The following is a 17687-nucleotide window of genomic DNA, read 5'->3' on the forward strand; positions in this document are numbered from 1 at the left end:
CCGCCTCCCTCTGCTTGCGGGGAAGTGTGGAGGGAGAGGCGCGGGCGGGAACCGGGGCTGCGCGCGGCGCTCGCGGGCCAGTGAGTTCTGACGGGCTCTGCGGGCCCGCACACGGAGCGGCCGGCCGGCGCCACCGGCCCAGGGCAGTGAGGGGCTTAGCACCCGGGCCAGCAGCTGCACAGGGTGCACGGGGTACCCCAGCAGTGCCTGTCCGCCGGCGCTGTGGTCCAATTCTCACGGAGCCTTAGCCGCCTACCCGCAGGGCAGGGGTCGGGACCCGCAGCCTGCCATGTCCGACCTCCCCGCCTGCGGTGGGTTCCCATCCCGCCGGAGCCTCCCCGATGGACGCCGCCCCCTGCTCCGTGGCGCCCAGTCCCATCGACAGCCCAAGGGCTGAGGAGTGCAGGCCCGCCTCGGGAGTGGCGGGCAGCTCTGCCTGCAGCCCCCTGCAGGATCCACTAGGTGAAGCCAGCTGGGCTCCTGAGCCTGATGGGGACTTGGAGAACTTTTGTATCTAGCAAGAGGATTGTATGTGTACCAATCAGTACTCTGTATCTAGCTAATCTGGTGGAGACTTGGAGAACTTTTATGTCTAGCTAGAGGATCCTAAATACACCAATCAGCACTCTGTCTAGCTCAGGGTTTGTAAATACACCAATCAGTACTCTGTGTCTAGCTCAAGGTTTATAAATACACCGATTGGTACTCTGTATCTGGCTAACTCTGTGTCTAGCTAACCTAGTGGGGACTAAGAGAACTTTTCTGTCTAGCAGTGTCTAGCTCAAGGATTGTAAACGTACCAATCAGCACTCTGTAAAATGGACCAATCAGCTCTCTGTAAAATGGACCAATCAGCATGATGTGGGTGGGGTCAGATAAGGGAATAAAAGCAGGCTGCCCCAGCCAGGAGTGGCAACCCGCTGGGGTCCCCTTCCACACTGTGGAAGCTTTGTGCTTTTGCTTTTGCCATAAATCTTGCTGCTGCTCACTCTTTGGGTCCATGCTGCCTTTATGAGCTGTAACACTCACTGGGAAGGCCTGTAGCTTCACTCTTGAAGCCAACGACACCATGAACCCACCGGGAAGAATGAACAACTACAGATGCGCTGCCTTTAAGAACTGTAACATCAGGAAGGTCTGCAGCTTCACTCCTGACAGCGAGACCATGAACCCACCAGAAGGAAAAGCTCCAGACACATCTGAACATCTGAAGGAACAAACTCTGGACACACCGTCTTTAAGAACTGTAACACTCACCGCGAGTGTCCGCAGCTTCATTCTTGAAGTCAATGAGACCAAGAACCCACTAATTCCGCACACACAATGATTAGAAAAGGGCATGTGTTGTTCTGTACTCTCAGTGCGGAGGATCCATTCCACCACCCACAGTTTTAGCAAGTCTCTCTTGCTTGCTGATTATCTAGCACTGAAGGGCAAGACGTTTAAGTAAAGATATTTGTGAAGAGAAGGAAGCTAAAACTTTTTTCTCAGCCGTCTGATCTAGTCAAGCAAGTTAACTGGATAGACCTTTAAAATAAAATTTTTTAAACACACTTTTGTTCTTTTCAGAAAGTAAATAATATAAAACCAATGTTTTGTCAGAATCTACTAACCATGAACCAATTTCTCTGCTACTGGATACAATCTCCTAAAATTTGTGGAACAATAGCTTCAATTAATATGATCAGCTCTCACGTTTCCACATTTTACACTTCTGTGTTCCAATGATTTAAAATCCACTGCATAAAGAGTATTGTCTCACACTCTGTGCCAGCCTTGCACTGTGAACTGCAGGTTTAGACAGGAAGAAGACACCTAGTAATAAGTTACCCACAATACCTGTACATTTTGCGGAAAATAGCCTGGGGCCCTTGAGAATAAGGGAGCCCTGAATTCATTTTCCTCTGAATTGTTAAAGATTTGGTCCAGTCTTCTTACTCAGTGATTAGTCTGACATTATCCAAAAGACCAAAAGCAGCTTTGATTGTGCAAAGGTGAAAGGATTTTCTTCCTTGCCATGTCCACTCACAAAAGAGCAGAAAAGCAAGGAATGTTCTTTTGTGCCTTTCCAGTCAATATTATACAGTGCCCAGAGATCAGTTAAACAGAATAATCAGGATCATTGCAGAGGTTTATTTTGGCAGTAAGTGTGTCTTATGACCTGCACTCCTTCAGTGAAAGCAAACTAAATGTTCACATTATTTAATAGACACTCATCGAGTATTTGGGCTGGGAACGTATATCTCACCTATAATTAAGAAATTAGGCCGGGCGCGGTGGCTCAAGCCTGTAATCCCAGCACTTTGGGAGGCCGAGACGGGCAGATCACGAGGTCAGGAGATCGAGACCATCCTGGCTAACCCGGTGAAACCTCGTCTCTACTAAAAATACAAAAACTAGCCGGGCGAGGTGGCGGGCGCCTGTAGTCCCAGCTACTCGGGAGGCTGAGACAGGAGAATGGCGTGAACCCGGGAGGCAGAGCTTGCAGTGAGCTGAGAGCCAGCCACTGCACTCCAGCCTGGGCGGCAGAGCAAGACTCCGTCTAAAAAAAAAAAAAAAAAGAAATTAACTGAAAAAAAGTATTTTCTGTATGTCAACAATTAAATGTTGGCTGTACGAATATAATTTTCTACTATCACTGCTTTTGGCTTGACAAGGACTCAGCTGCTGAAGAAGTAAGGATGCAGTGTAAACAGAGGGTTACAATTACATCCCTCTGGTTTTCCCGAGCTCTGCTGTACAGGTACAGGATGTGTCCATTTGAGGTCTAATCTGAAAGGACTGTAGACCTTAAACTCAGAAAAGGGTTACTGTCTGATCTCTAGCCGTATATAAAGTGCAATTAGATCTGGGGTTTTTTTAAAAAACAACATGAAAGTTACAGAGAAACCAGTTTAAGGGACAGTTTGGAAACAATCTATTATGAGCATATTGTATCTACAGATATCATCATGAGAATACAATGATGATCTAGAACTAAGTCAGCATGAATTGGAACTTGAAAGTTGTAACATGGACACAAGGAATCATTTACTCAAGTTGTTCGATACTCATCACCTGTGTTCAATAACTGCACTGTCACAGACCTAGGGTCCAGTATCTTTTAAATGTCTAAACTCAACCAAAATCCGTAATGTCAACACAGGACTACAAATTGTCTTATGACATTTAGAAAAGAGGGAATGAGAGATTAGGAATTCCTGTGTTTTCAGAAATACACAAGAAGGAGTGGTCCTGCCTTATTGACATGAGTGTTCCTACTGTAGGTGGCAAAACACACCTGTTCTTGTAGTTTTCAGGCCTTCGATTCACATCGGATCATCTATCACTCATTGTACCACCCTACCCTCCTCTGCCATTTTTGCTGTCCACCTAACAGCCTAAACATCATACCCTAAATGACAATATTCTGGTCCTTCTTTGGGTCTCCTCCCCTCTCAACCAACAGATAGCAGTCTTATCAGCTAACTAAGTGTAGGTGTGGTCAGTATAATAAATGTGCTTCCTGAGTCTGATCACTGCTATGTGATACAGCTTGGATTTGTGTCACCACCCAAATCTCACATTAAATTGGATGAGGGGCCTAGTGAGAGGTGACTGGATCATGGGGGCAGATTGCTTCCTTGCTATTCTCATGATAGTGAATGAGTTCTCACAAGATCTGGTTCTTTAAAAGTGTGTGGCACCTCCTTCTGCTCCTGCTCCATCATGTTAAGAGTGCTTGCTTCCCCTTCGCCTTCCACCATGATTGTAAGTTTCCTAAGGCCTCTTAATCATGATTCCTGTACAGCCTGCAGAACTGGGAGTCAATTAAACCTCTTTTCTTCATAAATTGCCCTGTCTCTGGTAGTTCTTTCTAGTAGTGTGAGAATGGAATAATACACTACGTCTATTAACACAGGAAGCTGTTGGACCTACAAGGACCTCATCAAGGTACAGAGTTATTATATATTAATCAGTTACCATTCCTTTTTCTTAAACATTTTAAACTGTATTTCTAAATATATTCTTGCATATTAAAAATTAAAATTACTGTTGCAGTGCCACAATGCGTCAACCACAAACTTCACACAGGGGAAAAGTCCTTGTCTTCAGTTACTTTGTCAGAGATTTGAAAGGCTTTTATTCATTTTCCATGCTCTCATTACTTACCTCATTATCTGGCTGCCTTGTCTGGTGGCTCCTTAGCTTTTATGTGATTCATAGTCCACATATTCCGGTTTTGTGATAGTCAAATGGCAGCATTTTAAAAATAATGATGTTGACACAAACAAATGGAAACACATCCCATGTTCATGGATGGGTAGAATCAATATTGTGAAAATGACCATATTGCCAAAAGCAATCTACAAGTTCAGTGCAATTCTCATCAAAATACCACCTTCTCTCTTCACAGAACTAGAAAAAACAGTCCTAAAATTTATATGGAACCAAAAAAGAGCCCATATAGCCAAAGCAAGACAAAGCAAAAAGAACAAATCTGGAGGCATTATGTTACCTGACTTCAAACTATACTATAAGGCAATAGTCACCAAAATAGCATGATACTGGTATAAAAAATAGGGACATAGACCAATGGAACAAAATAGAGAACCCATAAATAAAGCCAAATACTTACAGTCAATTGATCTTTGACAACGCAAACAAAACAAAGTGGGAAAGGACACCCTATTCAACAAATAGTGCTGGGATAATTGGCAAGTCACGTGTAGAATGAAACTGGATCCTCATCTCTCACTTTATAAAAAAAAAAAAAAAAAACTCAAGATGGATCAAAGACTTAAATCTAAGACCTGAAACCATAAAGATTCTATGAGGTAACATTGGAAAAACCCATCGGCTTAGGCAAAGACTTCATGACCAAGAACCTAAAAGCAAATGGAACACAAACAAAGATAACTAGATGGCACTTAAGTAAACTAAAAAGCTTCTGCACAGCAAAAGAAATAGAGTTAACAAACAACTGACAGAGTAGGAGAAAGTCTTCGCAATATATAATACATCTGACAAAGGACTAATATCTAAAATCTACAAAGCACTCAAACCAGTGAGAGAGAAAAAAAGTGGGCTAAAGACATGAATAGACAATTCTTAAAAGGAGATATCCAGGCTGGGAGTGGTGGCTCATGCCTGTAATCCCAGCACTTTGGGAGGCCAAGGTGGGCGGATCAAGAGGTCAAGAGATCAAGACCATCCTGGCCAACATGGTGAAACCCTGTCCCTACTAAAACTACAAAAATTAGCTGGGCATGGTGGCATGCACCTGTAATCCCAGCTACTTGGGAGGCTGAGGCAGGAGAATGGCTTGAACCTGAGAGGTGGAGGTTGCAGTAAGCCGAGATCACACCACTGCACTCCAGCCTGGCCACAGAGGGAGACTCCATCCAAAAAAAAAAAAAAAAAAAGTGCACGGGGGGGTGGGGTGGTCATTGGCAAGATGGCCAAATAGGAACAGTTCTGGTCTGCAGCTCCCATCAACATCAACGCAGAAGGCGGGTGATTTCTGCATTTCCAACTGAGGTACCCAGCTAATCTCATTGGGACTGGTTAGAAAGTGGGTGCAGCCTATGGAGTGTGAGCAGAAAGAGGGTGGAGCATTGCCTCACCCAGGAAGTGCAATGGGTCAGGGAAATCCCTCTCCTAGCCAAGGGAAGCCGCAAGAGACTGTGCTCTGAGGGATGGTGCACTGCAGCCCAGGTACTGCGCTTTTCCCACTGTCTCCGCAACCCGCAGACCAGGAGATTCCCTCAGGTGCCTGTGCCACCAGGGCCCTGGGTTTCAAGCACAAAACTGGGTGGCCATTTGGGCAGACACCAAGCTAACTGCAGGAGGTTTCTTTTGTACCCCAGTGGCACCTGAATGCCAGTGAGACAGAACTGTTCACTGCCCTGGAAAGGGGGCTGAAGCCAGGAAGCCAAGTGGTCTAGTTCAGTGGATCCCACCCCCATGGAACCCAGCAAGCTAACACTGACTTGAAATTCTCACTCTCAGTACAGCAGTCTGAAGGTGACCTGGGACGCTTGAGCTTGGTGGGGGGAGGGGTATCTGCCATTACTGAGGCTTGAGTAGGCGGCTTTCCTCTCACAGTGTTAAAACCACCAGGAAATTTGAACTGGGCAGAGTCCACCACAGCTCGGCAAAGCCACTGTAGCCAGACTGCCTCTCTAGATTGCTCCTCTCTGGGCAGGGCATTTCTGAAAGAAAGGCAACAGCCCCAGTCAGGGGCTTATAGATAAAACTCCCATTTCCTTGGGACAGAACACCTGGGGGCAGGGGTGTCTGTGGGCACAGCTTCAGCAGACTTAAACCTTTCTGCCTGCCAGCTCCGAAGAGTGCAGTGGATCTCCCAACACAGTGCTCAAGCTCTGCTAAGGAACAGACTGTCTCCTCAAGTGGGTCCCTGACCCCCATGCCTTCTGACTGGGAGACACCTCCCAGCAGGGGTTGACAAACACCTCATACAGGAGAGCCTGATCTGGCATCTGGTGGGTGCTTCTCTTGGATGACACTTCCAGAGGAATGAACAGGCAGCGATCTTTGCTGTTTTGCAACCTCTGCTGGTAATAATGAGGCAAACAGGGTCTGGAGTGGGCCTCCAGCAAACTCCAGCAGACCTGCCTGACTGTCAGAAGGAAAACTAACTAACAGAAAGGAATAGCATCAACATCAATGAAAAGGATGTCCACACAGAAACCCCATCCGAAGGTCACCGACGTCAAAGACCAAAGGTAGATAAATCCACACAGATGAGGAAAAACCAGTACAAAAGGCTGAAAATTCCAAAAACCAGAATGCCTTTTCTCCTCCAAAGGATCACAACACCTCACCAGCAAGGGAACAAAACTGGACAGAGAATGAGTTTGACGAATTGACAGAAGTAAGCTTCAGAAGGTGGGTAAAAACAAACTCCTCCGAGCTAAAGGAGCATGTTCTAACCCAAAGCAAGGAAGCTAAGAACCTTGAAGAAAGATTACAGGAATTGCTAACTAGAATAACCAGTTTAGAGAAGAATATAAATGACCTAATGGAGCTGAAAAACACAACACGAGTACTTCCTGAAGCATACACAAGTATCAATAGCCAAATTGATCAAGCAGAAGAAAGGATATCAGAGATTGAAGATCAATGTAATGGAATCGTGAAGACAAAGAGAAAAAAGAATGAAAAGGAATGAACAAAGCCTCCAAGAAATATGGGATTACGTGAAAAGACCAAACCTACATTTGATTGGTGTACCTGAAAGTGATAGGGAGAATGGAACCAAGTTGAAAAACACTCTTCAGACTATTATCCAGGAGAATATCCCCAACCTAGCAAGACAGGCCAACATTCAAATTCAGGAAATACAGAGAACACCATTAAGGTACTCCTCGAGAAGAGCAACCCCAAGACACATAATCATCAGATTCACCACGGTTGAAATGAGGAAAAAATGTTAAGGGCAGCCAGAGAGGAAGGTCGGGTTACCCGCAAAGGGAAGCCCATCAGACTAACAGTGGACCTCTCTGCAGAAACCCTGCAAGCCAGAAGAGAGTGGGGGGCAATATTCAACATTCTTAAAGGAAAGCATTTTCAACCTAGAATTTCATATCCAGCCAAACAAAGCTTCATAAGCAAAGGAGAAATGAAATCCTTTCCAGACAAGCAAATGCTGAGAGGTTTTGTCACCACCAGGCCTGCCTTATAAGAGCTCCTGAAACATGGAAAGGAAAAACCAGTACCAGCCTCTGCAAGAGCATATCAAATTGTAAAGTCCATTGACACTATAAAGAAACTGCTCAGCTAATAGCTGGCAGAATAACCAGCTGGCATCATAATGACAGGATCAAATTCACATATAACAATATTAACCTTAAATATGAATGAGCTAAATGCCCCAATTGAAAGACACAGACTGGCAAATTGGATAAAGAGTCAAGACCCATTGGTGTGCTGTATTCAGGAGACCCATCTACATGCATAGACACACATACACTCAAAATAAAGGGATGGAGGAATATTTACCAAGCAAATGGAAAGCAAAAAAAGAGCAGACTTTGCAATCCTAGTCTCTGATAAAGCACACTTTAAACCAACAAAGATCAAAAAAGACAAAGAAGGGCATTACATAATGGTAAAAAGGATCAATGCAACAAGAAGAGTTAAGTATCCCAAATATATATGCACCCAATATAGAAGCACCCAGATTCATAAAGCAAGTTCTTAGAGACCTACAAAGAGACTTGGACTCCCACTCAATCATAATAGTAAGAGACTTAGATTCCCACACAATAAACTGGGGAGACTTTAACACCTCACTGTCAATATTACACAGATGAATGAAACAGAAAATTAACAAAGATATTCAGGACTTGAACTCAGCTCTGGACCAAGCAGACCTGATAGACATCTACAGAGCTCTCCACCCCAAATCAACAGTATATACATTCTTCTCAGCGCCTCATCACACTTATTCTAAAATTGACCACATACTTGGAAGTAAAACACTCCTCAGCAAATGCAGTAGAACAGAAATCATAACAGTCTCTCAGACCATAGTGCAATCAAATTAGAGCTCAGGATTAAGAAATTCACTCAAAGCCACGAAACTACATGAAAACTGAACAACCTGCTCCTGAATGACTCCTGGGTAAATAATGAAATTAGGGCAGAAGTAATAAGTTCTTTGAAACCAATTAGAACAAAGACACAACATACCAGAATCTCTGGGACACAGCTAAAGCAGTGTTTAGAGGGAAATTTATAGCACTGAATGCCCACAGGAGAAAGGAGGAAAGATCTAAAATCGACACCCTAACATCATGATTAAAAAATAACTAGAGAAGCAACAGCAAATAAATTCAAAAACTAGCAGAAGACAAGAAATAACTAAGATCAGAGCAGAACTAAAGGAGATAGATATACGAAAAACCCTTCAAAACATCAATGAATCCAAGAGCTGGTTTTTGAAGAGATTAACAAAATGGATAGACCACAAGCCAGACTAATAAAGAAGGAAAGAGAGAAGAATCAAATAGACACAATAAAAATGATAAAGGAGATATCACCACTGATCCCACAGAAATCCCACAAACTACCATCAGAGAATACTATAAACACCTCTACGCAAATCAACTAGAAAATCTAGAAGAAATGGGTAAATTCCTGAACACATACATCCTCCCAAGACTAAACCAGGAAGAAGTTGGATCCCTGAATAGACCAATAACAAGTTCTCAAATTGAGGCAGTAATGAGACCCAGGTCCAGATGGATTCACAGCCGAATTCTACCAGAGGTACAAAGAGGAGCTGATACCATTCCTTCTGAAACTATTCCAAAAGGTGGAAAAAGAGGGACTCCTCCCTAACTCATTTTGTGAGTCTAGCGTCATCCTGATACCATAATCTGGCAGAGATACAACAGAAAAAGAAAATTTCAGGCCAGTATCCCTCATGAACATTGATGCAAAAATCCTCAATAAAATACTGGAAAACCAAATCCAACAGCACATCAAAAGCTTATCCACCGCGATCAAGTCAGGTTCATCCCTGGGTTGCAAGGATGGTTCAACATACACAAATCAATAAACATGATCAATTACATAAACAAAACCAATGACAAAATGACTATCTCAAAATGACTAAACCAATGANCCACATGATTATCTCAATAGATGCAGAAAAGCCCTTCAATAAAATTCAACACACCTTTATGCAAAAGACTCTCAATAAACTAGGTACTGATGGAACGCACCTCAAAATAGTAAGAGCTATTTATGACAAACCCATAGCCAATATCATACTGAATGGGCAAAATCTGGAAGCATACTTGAAAACCGGCAACAGACAAGAATGCCCTCTCTCACCACTCCTATTCAACATAGCATTGGAAGTTCTGGCCAGGGCAATCAGGCAAGAGAAAGAAATAAAGGGTATTCATATAGGAAGGGAGGAAGTCAAATTGTCTCTGTTTGCAGAAGACATGATGATGTATTTAGAAAACCCCATTGTCTCAGCCCAAAATCTCCTTAAGCTGATAAGTAACTTAGCAAAGTCTCAGGATACAAAATCAGTTGGCAAAACTCACACACATTTCTGTACACCAATGATAGTCAAACCATGAGTGAACTCCCATTCACAATTGCTACAAAGAGAATAAATTACCTAGGAATACAATTTACAAGAGATGTGAAGGACGTCTTCAAGGAGAACCATTGTTCAAACCACTGCTCAGAGAAATCAGAAAGGACACAAACAAATGAAACATTCCATGCTCATGGATGGGAAGAATTAGTTCATGAAGATAGCCATACTGCCCAAAGTAATTTATAAAAGAATTCAATGCTATTCCCATTAAACTACAATTGGCATTCTTCATAGAATTAGAAGAAACTATTTTAAAATTCATTTGGAACCAAAAAAGAGCCCAAATAGCCAAGACATTGCTAAACAAAAAGAACAAAGCTGGAGGTACCACACTACCCAACTTCAAACTATACTATAAGGCTACAGTAACCAAAATAGCATGATGCTGGTACCAAAACAGACACATAGACCAATGGAATAGAATAGAGAACTGAGAAATAAGACCATACACATACAACCATCTGATCTTTGACAAACCTGACAAAAACAAGCAATGGGGAAAGGATTCCTTCTTTAATAAATGGTGTTGGGAAAACTGGCTAGCCATATGCAGAAAACTGAAACTGGACATCTATCTTCCTTACACCTTAAACAAAAATTAACTCAAGATGGATTAAAGACTTAAACATAAGACCTAAAACCATAAAAACCTCAGAAGAAGATCCAGGCAGTACCATTCAGGACATAGGCATGGGCAAAGACTTAATGACTAAAACACCAAAAGCAATGGCAACAAAAGCCAAAATTGACAAATGGGATCTAATTAAACAAGAGTTTCGGCACAGCAAAAGAACTATCATCAGAGTGAACAGGCAGCCTACAGAATGGGAGAAAGTTTTCGCAATCTATCCATCTGACAAAGGTCTAATATCCAGAATCTACAAAGAACTTAAATTTACAAGAAAAAAAAAACATCAAAAAGTAGGCAAAGGATATAAACAGACACTTCTCAAAAGAAGACATTTATGTGGCCATCAAATGTGAAAAAAGTTCATCACTGGTGATTAGAGAAATGCAAATCAAAACCACAGTGACATGCCATCTCACACCAGTTAGAATGGCGATCATTAAAAAGTCAGGAAACAACAGATGCTGGAGAGGATGTGGAGAAATAGGAATGCTTTTACACTGTTGGAGTGTAAATTAGTTCAACCATTGTGGAAGACAGTGTAGCAATTCCTCAAGGATCTAGAACCAGAAATACCATTTGACCCAGCATCCCATTACTGGGTATATACCCAAAGGATTATAAATTATTCTACTATAAAGACACATGCACACATATATTTATTGCAGCAGTGTTCACTGCTGCAATGACTTGGAACCAACCCAAATGCCTATCAACAATAGACTGGATAAAGAAAATGTGGCACATATACACCATGGAATACTATTAAGCAATAAAAAATGATGAGTTCATGTCCTTTGCAGGAACATGGATGAAGCTGGAAACCATCATTATCAGCATACTGACACAAGAACAGAAAACCAAACACCACATATTCTCACTCATAAGTGGGAGTTGAACAATGAGAACACATGGACACAAGGAGGGGAACATCACACACCGGGGGCCTTCAGGGAGTTGGGGGCTAGAAGAGGGATAGCATTAGGAGAAATACCTAATGTAGATGATGGGTTAATGGGTGTAGCAAACCACCATGGTACATGTATACCTGTGTAACAGACCTGCACGTTCTGCACATGTATCATGTCAACTATAATTCTAGCTCAAAGAGCACGCCACAAAATTATGAAGGCCTTTCCACCAATCTCTAAATGTATGTCCTCATAACATTACATTTCTGTTTCTTCTTGAATAATTTCCTGATTTTAGCTATGATTCAGTGATAGTAAGATGGCAATTATGAGGAGAAAATCCTGCCTCATTTCACCACACACCTAAGTCTTAAGTAGTCACTTCTAATGCAGCTGAATAATAGATACTCACCCAGCTAAGTCTATGAATTGAATCCATGTATGTAAGATAAGGCCCCCCAAGGAGTGGTAATAAGCTGGGAATGCCATCAGCTCATCTTCCTTCAGGCTCATATTTGTCATTGTCACTTGTAGAAACAGGACAGCCCTGGCACTGGGATTGTTAGAAACAGGATATCAAAGCGAAAACTGAACTTCCTTAATTTTTGGAAAACAGCAGATTGGAAACAGATGGACTCCAATGTTTTCCACGTGTGAGGTAATTGCCCCAGGTAGCCTTGCTCAGATGGGTGGTCTGGCCTCACTTCTTGTCAACAAAACAGAAGTCAAACATTATTTCTACCTTCCAAGAGAATAGAACATAATGTCAGATTTTCTTATGGATTTCCACTAGTTCAAGGAAGTTTCATGGCCTTCATTTGTTTCTTCTCCAGAGGTCTCAGGATCACCTAGAAATATAAGATACTTTGTTGGAATTTGGAAGATACCTCCTGCTCCAAAACTACTTCAAAGATGTACTCTTTTTCCCTGGGAACAGAGCCCCAAGTCAAGGCATCTGGTGTGGGAAGCATAATGTAGGCTGCTTTTCACCTCTCACATATTATGGTGTATTTATCATGGGCAGAAATACTCCATTGCAGGGAGCACTGATGACTGAGATGCACACTGTCCTCCTTTGTAAACCTTATTTTAATATAAATTTCCAGGAACCTGTGTTTGCCATCCCATCCAATCCCTTTTTTTCTCCTCTACTGTCTCTAGTCATGGGATTTTTATTTTCACAAACTAGAACACCTGTACTTCTTGGCCAACAGACACACTTTTTGCTTTGTGACACCCACCAAACCAAACACTGAATTACAACTTGAAACGTTAACCTTATCCGACTATAACTGCCATGTTCTGATGATACTTCTTAATTTTTAAAAAAACTTGATGTTATAATGGTAGCTTTTCTTCCCATAAACCTTTGCACAGAGCACCACCTCAGCCTGTTTGGATTTGGCATGGTGTGTTCCCATGCATTGTCTTTGATTCTGTAATAAACAAGTCTTCCAATTGGCCTCATTTAGGACACCTTCACCCTCAGACTTCTACTCTCTGCAAGTACAGTTCTGCCTGAACTCTCTGACTGGATCCATTCTATCATTAGCTGCCATAATTACAACCTCAGTACTCAGTCTTTGTTGTTTCTTAGCTCTTAATTTTGTTCATTTTATTGCTTTACTTGAAGTTTCTCTATTTCTTCTTTTTAAACTTTCTTTAGCCAGTGCTCACAGAAAAAAAGAAAAAACTGTCAACTAAGAATCCTACACCTAGCAAAGTTATGTATCAGACATTGAGGATTGCTTGAGTTCAGGAGTTCAAGACAAGCCTGGGCAACATAATGAGACTTCATCTCTGCTAAAAATAAAAAATATATATATTAGCCAGGTGTGATGGTGTGCACCTGTAGTCCCTCAACTACTTCGGAGGCTGAGGTGAGAGAATTGCTTGATCTCAGAAGATCTAGGCTGCAGTGAGCTGCGATTGTGCCACTGAACTCCAGCCTGGGTGACAGAGTGAGGTCCTGTCTAAAACAAAATAACAACAACAACAACGAACCTTAGGGAATCTCACAAAAATGTAGTTTTGGTCAATTTTCCAATTTTAAGTTCCTGATTTTCCTTACATTCTAAAGCAAAGGACAATGAAAGCATTGATGAGACCTAGGCTGGAGGAGCCCGCCCTAGACTTAACATATTACCTCTGGGCAACCCCTGCAAAATCTCCAGAGACATCTACGGTGAGGAATAAGCCAATGTCAGCATCTCCGAAAAGATTTTCACTTTAGGCCTTCCTGAAGCAAGAGCCTAAGAGAGTTGAGATCTAGCAGGTGCACATTGTGCTCTCAAGCATTTCCCACCTGGATACAGGGCTGTCTCTAGGATGTGGGTGCTTGGTTACCAGAATTCTAAGTTCTGTTGGGGTCTGTCACCAAGGAAGTAAGATCACTTTTTCAAAGTTTCATCCTCTGGGCTCCTTGCTTCCATAAGACCTACCCCAAGGCCTTGCTGGGCCACTGACTGCTCACTATCCCTGCATGTTAATTCTTTACCTGTGTACAATTATGCAAACACAGCCCTCAGTTCCCCGGAAAGACCTGAATACAGCCAGGGCCTCAGGTGTGAGGTCACAGATGTGGGTAAGAACCTACTTTTTCTTACAGTTTTGTGACACTAGAAAAGTTATTGTGGGTTTAGGGGCCTTTCAACACGTACAGTAGGTAACATGCCAGCATCTTCTTCCTAGGGAACTCATCAGGTGTGTATGAGATAAAACTTGTAACTCATAGTGTGGCATCCCATGTAGATAATGCACACACTTAGGGATAAAGGAACTATAAGAAGGAATGGGAGGTAGCATAGAGTACACCTCAGACAGGCCTATATCCAGCAGTGTGATATTGGAAAGTCGCTTCCCCTCTCAGCCTCATTTTTCATTCTGCACCAGTAAGAGTTTGAGATGAAATGGAATTCAGAGAGTGTCATCCTCTGACATTACTCTTTTCAGTGCCTTCTCATTATTTTCAGAATCAGACCCATGTCCTTCATTTTGGCCTATGTGGTGGGCAAGGCTTACAGGAAGGCACACAATACTAAGGGGTTAGTGACTCACTTCTAATCAACAGAATGCAATGGACATAATGGGATAACACTTCTGTCTTAGGTCAGGCTGTTACAGCAAAGATAGACTGAGCCACTTATCAACAACAGAATGTTCTTTCTCACAGTTATGGAGGACAGAAGTTGAAGATCAGAACACTAGCGTGGTTGGGCTCTGGTGAGAACTCTGTCTTCTGAGTTGAAGACTGTAGACTTTACATTGTATTTTTACCTGACAGATAGTGGAGTAAGGAGCTCTCTGGGGTTTCTTTTATAGAGCCGGTAATCACATTCATGAGGATTCAGAACCTAATTACCTCCCACTTCCTAGCACTGTTACACTGGGAGCTACGATTTCAACGTATAAAGTTTTTGGTGGGGAAATGTTCAGTCTATTGCAATTCTCATTATGTTATTATCAAAAGAGCTGTCATTTTCTCCTAGTCACTTCTGTGTTTCCTCTCTCAATCTTTCTGTCTCTCTATTTCTCTCATCTACTTACTCTGTCCAGTATTTTCTCCCTCATTCTCTGCCTGTGTCTTTGTCTTTCTCTGTCAATATGTAATTATCTCCCTGTCTTTCTACTGTATTCCTCAAATTCAGAAAGCAAGCTCCAGTGTTACGAGCTGCCCTAGGCAGAGGCCTACACAACAGAGAATGAGGGAGTGCCCAGGCCCCGGGAGACACTCAGGCTCTCAGTCTACACTGACCCTGGACAATACCCACGTGAGTGTGCTTGGAAGCCAATCCTCCCACAGCCCAGCTTCAGCTGAGAACACAGCCCCAGCCTCGGAGCCCCATGTGGAGGCAGCCAGCAACGCAGTGTCCAGATTCTGGTCCACATGAATCATGAGATAGTAAGCATTTGTTGTTTAAAGGTGCTAAGTTTGGGGACAATGTTGTCAGAGAGAAACAGATCAGTATCTTCTTCCAGGCCCCAGAGTCATCCTCCCTCTTTTCTTCTCTCCCCCAGGCTCCTTCTAGCCCACACCGGCCTCTTTCTCACATCCTCTGCCAATGTCACCTCTGCCTGCATGTCTCTGCACCAGGAGTGGCATCTCCCTGACATACTGTTCCCAGACTTGTGTAGGGCTGGACTTCTGTTGTTATCCTGGTCATGGCATAAATGTCACCTCAGTGAGGCATTTGGGTCCCTCGAATGCCATGGCTCCCCTGCCCTCCCTCCCAACATCTTACTTTATTATAGCATTTACTCTTCTTTTACATGTACTTGCTTTAGTGTTTTTGTCCATACATCCTCAGACTGTGGGCTCCCTGAGTTGGGGAAAGGGCAATGCAATCATTTCTCAGCACCACATGCTGTGCCCACCAGGGCACTTGGCATAGGTTTAGTTCTGTGGCAGAGTTGCTGAGTGAATAAATGAGGGAATGTCTAACCTCCTTGTCTGCTTCTGATCACCTCATAATGGTATATTTGTTTCTTTTAAGAAACACAATAATCAGAGTTGATAGTAAAACAAATGGCAAAATAATTAAAATTTCTGGTTTCCTGTTGAGTATTTGTGATAGCTTTTATTATATAATTATTCCTGTTATTAAGATTTTAAGTTTTACAACTTTTACATAATTTGGTTTTTAATGAAAACCTGTTTTATTTAACTCTGAGTTGTGACAATAAATTTTATAGTCTATCTCCAAATTCTTCCATGGTTTAATAATTTTATTGTTTTTATGAATGAGTTTGACCCTGATATTTATTTTGGAAAGAGGAATTCTACATGTTTCCTGTCTTTCTCTGTCAATTCCAAAGGTATGGCACAATGCTGACCACCAGGTCAGACCAAATCACATTTTGTCATCCAGGATTTAGCATCTGATGTTTCAATTAACAGGTGTACAAGTTGATATGTCAAGCAACCCTGGGCCATATGTGCCCTAAAGAATTCTAAATCATTTGATTAATATTTGATTTCCTTGTCTAGTTTTTAAAAATTGTTCATTATAACTTCTTAGTTCATGTATGACTCTGAACTCATGCACTAGATTTAAATTCTGCAGTTGCTTACATATCTGGCTCATGGTAAAGATGGATCTTTAGATGGAACAAACAATTTGAGAATTTATGACGGGAAAATAATTTCAGAACAAAAAGCAAGAAGGAAAAGTCAATGGTGGGGCAGAAGAAGAGAGAACAGAATCATAAGGGACAGGTGGGAGAGCTGCATGCCAGGAGGCAAGTGAAGGACAAGAAAGGGAAAGATTTACTTCAAAATGTGTCTAGTTTTTATTGCTTCTGATTGTAAAATTTTTCATCTTTAGCCACAGAATATTTTAGTGGAGCAGTGTTTGATTCAGGATTTCATGTGGAGTTCTCTGCCTACCAACTAAAAATACTGCCCATTGGACCCAAGGAATCTTTGTTTTCCTAAAATGCCACTCGAAGGAACAATGTTTCTCTGGTCAACATTCGTTAGTGTGGCCATTAAAGGTTCAAATAATCTTTGATGAAGTAATGCTATTCAGAAAAGTAAGCATAAGAATTGTAATAAAAGTATATATGTACCAATAGTTTTATCCTAAAATGAAGAGTATTTAGAGTACAGTTTGTATGTAATTCTGTGCACCTAATGTCTAGGTCCCAATGTGATCATTGGCCATATCTTAAGGCAGAAAAAAGCCTGTGACCCTAGTGGGTGTAAAACCATAGAAAACATGCTCTATGGATTAAAGATGTTTTCTTAAGACAAAAAAAAAAAAAAAAACCCGAATAGAAAATGTAACCAGTTTCATAGTAACTGACAGCAATGTTTATCCAAATTGATGCTGATCCCGGGAAAACCACTAACTGTCCTCTCTGTGAGGCTGGCTCAAACAATAGGCTCAAAGGTTCTATGCCTATGGTCTACCCTCAGATTATTCATCTATAAAATAACTTTAGGCATCATAAAACATAACAGTAACACAAGGATAGCACAATGGGATGAAGATGCTCTGATTCTACCAAGAATGTCAAAGAA

The 17687-nt window shown here is 42.1% G+C and overlaps 2 protein-coding genes across 6 annotated transcripts in view; one reads left to right on the plus strand and one right to left on the minus strand.

The window, feature by feature from the left end:
• The window catches only part of GCSAML (germinal center associated signaling and motility like), a 70164-nt gene extending 56210 nt beyond the window's left edge, over positions 1-13954 (minus strand). The window contains exons 1-2 of the mRNA XM_017894997.1: positions 13812-13954; positions 12078-12513 (exon numbers count right to left, since the gene is read on the minus strand). The gene's annotated coding sequence lies outside the window, so the exon portion shown is untranslated. The remainder of the gene's footprint in view (positions 1-12077; positions 12514-13811) is intronic.
• The window catches only part of OR2B11 (olfactory receptor family 2 subfamily B member 11), an 83223-nt gene that overhangs the window by 4093 nt on the left and 61443 nt on the right, over positions 1-17687 (plus strand). The window contains exons 1-2 of one of the 5 annotated variants that reach the window (XM_017894990.1): positions 14083-14249; positions 15313-15435. The exons of 2 other annotated variants lie outside the window; for them this stretch is intronic. The gene's annotated coding sequence lies outside the window, so the exon portion shown is untranslated. Of the gene's footprint in view, positions 1-14082; positions 14250-15312; positions 15436-15457; positions 15567-17687 lie in introns of those variants that run through there. 2 more of the 5 variants (XM_017894992.1, XM_017894989.1) reach the window with 2 other exon arrangements.

The sequence above is a fragment of the Rhinopithecus bieti genome, unplaced genomic scaffold (genome assembly GCF_001698545.2).
Source record: "Rhinopithecus bieti isolate Rb0 unplaced genomic scaffold, ASM169854v2 scaffold_26106, whole genome shotgun sequence".
Taxonomy (NCBI): domain Eukaryota; kingdom Metazoa; phylum Chordata; class Mammalia; order Primates; family Cercopithecidae; genus Rhinopithecus; species Rhinopithecus bieti.